This window comes from Meriones unguiculatus, chromosome 1, assembly GCF_030254825.1.
Source record: "Meriones unguiculatus strain TT.TT164.6M chromosome 1, Bangor_MerUng_6.1, whole genome shotgun sequence".
Classification (NCBI taxonomy): domain Eukaryota; kingdom Metazoa; phylum Chordata; class Mammalia; order Rodentia; family Muridae; genus Meriones; species Meriones unguiculatus.
In genome coordinates, this window is record NC_083349.1 from 60,503,063 (window position 1) to 60,506,393 (window position 3,331).

Below are 3,331 nucleotides of genomic sequence, written 5' to 3' on the forward strand. Positions count from 1 at the left end.
TGTGTTGTAAATAAATACAGAGTAAAAGCATTTTGTAGTATTCTTACAGTGGATTGGTCCACCAGAAATATTTATTTTTGGTTTTTCAAGACAGGGTTTCACTGTATAGCTTTGGCTGTCCTGGTACTCACTCTGTAGACAAGGCTAGCCTTGAACTCACAGAGATCCACCTGCCTCTGCTTTCCTGAGTGCTGGGGGTTTAAAGGTGTGCTCCACCACTGTCCAGCTAGAAACTTTTATTTTATAGTGATAAAATATTGCCTACAAAAATGTCAGCACCAAGGACACTAGCACAGGCAGAGTGTATATGTGTGTGTGTGTGTGTGTGTGTGTGTGTGTGTGAAATAAAAATAAAAAATTAGAGAAATGTATTTAAGAATTACTAATTTTTGGGTCAACAAAATGGCTCAGTGGAAAAAATGCTGGCTGCCAAGTCTGACAGCCTGAGTTTGATCCCAGGGACACACAAGGTGGAAGACAACTCCTGACAGTTGTCCTCTGACCTCCACTAGAGTGCTGTGGTATGTGTGCCGAGACTTTCTCTCTCCTCTGTCTTAATGAGCATGTAACCTTTTATGTGTAAGGATGTGTGCTTGGGTTGTAAGGTGGGTCTCATGTGGCTGCAGGCGCATGCAGAGGCCAGCAGAGGGCACTGATAAGCTGATCTGGAGTTACTGCCGGCTGTGAGTTGCCCTGTGGAGGTGGAGGGAATTGAATGCTGGTCGTCCTACGCACTCTTGAGCAGAGTCATTGCTCCAGGACTTAGTCATTTATTTTGAGATAAGGTCTTTCCACGCTGACCTGGAACTCACCACATAGCCCAGGCCGGCCTCAAACCCACAATCTTCTGTCAACTTCGCTAATTCTTGGACTATAGGTATGAATGCTACCATACCTGGATCATTGTTTTTTGTTGTTGTTGTTGTTTGTTTTTTGTTTTTGGTCGTTTTTTATTGTTTATTTATTTATTTATTTTGCATAAGTGAAAGATTTGTATTTTTGTTTTCTTTCTAGACAAAGTTCTTAAAAGAATCATAGATGAAAGCTCGTACATAAATCACAGCTCACTAACAAAAGTACAAATTCCGTAATTTTTAAAAATCAGTTTTCAGTGACTCAGATGGATGACAAAGTGCTGCTGGGGTTTTTCTGATCTACCAGAGAATTTTCTAACTCCGCAAGAGCGATGCTGCCAACCTTGGCTTGTTTCAGAAAACCAGCAGTGAGGAGTTTTTAGGAAAGCTGGAACTGGAGAAGCACTGACCGCTCTTGACCCCAAGCCAGGGAACACAGTGACACCCTTCAAGGGTGTTCTCAGCTCAGTGACTCACATCTTCCCAAGCCCAGCTGCATTATGACTTCCACAGGCTTCATGGGAGGGTCATATTCCGGGCAGTAGTAGACTCCATCCTGGTAGGTGGCCGGCATGCCCTCCAGGCTGGTGCGTAGCCGGGTGGCATGAGCAATGTAGTCTGCTTCCTTGGCACAGCCACCGAATTGCGTGGAGTAGACCATGGTGCCCCCGTTCCTCGATCTCCGCTCTCCTCACCGGGATGGTGGGGATGCCCGCCCTCGTTCCTTGATCTCCACTCTCCTCACCGGGATGGTGGGCTGCTTTGAAATTGGTGTGGAATCTAGAACTAGACTTTCAGTTTCTTCTGAAGGGAGCCATCTTCATTGGGAAACACGGCGAAAGAACTAGGGCCTGTCATGCCCATGCCTATTTCTTTGTCATTGGTGCCGTCCACATAGTTTATGATCTTAGGCATTGCTTCCCTGTGCATCATCCACAGGCTTGTCTGTCACTTCCACAGTGGCAAACTCCCTTCTTCACAGGCTCTTTCCTCATAGGAGAGGTCTTCCTTGCCCCCAAAACCTGCCAAGGCCACATCTCCATGCTCCGGAGCAGTGAATTCCTGACCAACACAATGTTGTGGATACACTGTGGTGTGGGGTCTGGGCTATTGAGTACGAGCATATAGGCAATGGTGAAACAGGGTAGCAGGTGGCAGGGTCCACAGGGCGAGAGGCAGTCCTGGATTCTTGGTTTTGTTTCATTTTAGATGAGGTTTTGCTGTGGTGCCCAAGCAAGTCTTTAAAGGGCTCCAGCCATCTTCCTTCCTCATCCTTCTCACTAACTATGACTACGCCTTGTATGCTATGTCATTTAAGACCTTTTCAAGGCTGAGAATTTTTCCAAGTCTATTTTTTTCTGTTTTGATTATAAATTCTGACTTTTATTCTTTATTCTTGTACTCCCCTCCCCCTGCAAACAGTCAAGAGAAATTGCTTGTCATTCCTGAATGTGGAGAGCCGCTGGTTTATCAGGCTGCTTTGCTATTGCTCTCTCAGAGAAAAACATGTTTTTGCACTAGCCTTCACCTGGAGTCAGGGATACGCAGGATGCTTTGCTTCCTTTAAGGCTCACACGGACAAGAGGTCGAGGTAAGCAAGTTTGGCTTCTCCACTAACTGCTTCATTGTACTGAGGTGCTTTTTTTCTCTGATTATGAAAAGGTATTATTGGAATAGACCTGAGTGACTAGGTTCTGCTGGAAGCCCTCTTGAACAGTTCTCATGTATAGTGTGTTTGTTTATTAATTTTCTTTCAATCCTCACTCCCCACTTAAGAACTGTTCGACTTTGCCGGAGGGATCCCACAGGTTGGCACCCGAACAGGGACTGAGATACGTATGGGAAAGCAGTGAAGGACACCGCGGGTGTTAGCGAGCTTGGATCATAAGGTAAAAAGGGAGTGGTGAGTAAAATTTGAGAGTTAAAGTGGGACAAGGCAGTAGCCTCATGTTTTTGTATGGAATTTAATTAGAGACAGTCTGTATATGCAGCACAGAACTGAGAAAGTGAAACTTTCGAGGTTAGAGAGAAAGAGGAAAGCTTCAAGACAAAAAGAGATTAAATCATCAGCTCCTCCTGAAGAGTTATATGTCCCTCCTGATGATAATAATGTCTTGTTAGAGGAAGACTCTGAGGATAACTTAGATTCTGATGAGGTTGCAGAGTTGGAGGAAGAACAAGCTGAATCTTGGGGAGTCCAGGATCAAGACACCAACATATTTAAGGTCGGAAGCCATTTTGTGGTGCCTTTGGGCTGTGGAAGAGACAAAAGAGACATCTTAAGGCCTTTTGTGTAAATGCTCCCATCCCTCAATGAAGGTGGAGCCTTGGAATCTAGTCCCCAGAGGTTGCGCCTCGGGGCTGTCTTGAAGCAGAGCATTTTGCTGTGGGTGTAAAGGCTTACTCCTAGTGTGGCAGTGCTGTTTGTGAGGTTTTAGACACTTTCAGTGGGGCCTCGCAGCATGTGAACCTCAGGG

The 3,331-nt window shown here is 45.5% G+C and overlaps 1 pseudogene; it reads right to left on the reverse strand.

The window, feature by feature from the left end:
* LOC110556848 (heme-binding protein 1-like) overlaps nucleotides 1–1,978 on the reverse strand; it is a 6,951-nt pseudogene extending 4,973 nt beyond the window's left edge.
* Between the last annotated feature and the right edge of the window lie 1,353 nt (nucleotides 1,979–3,331).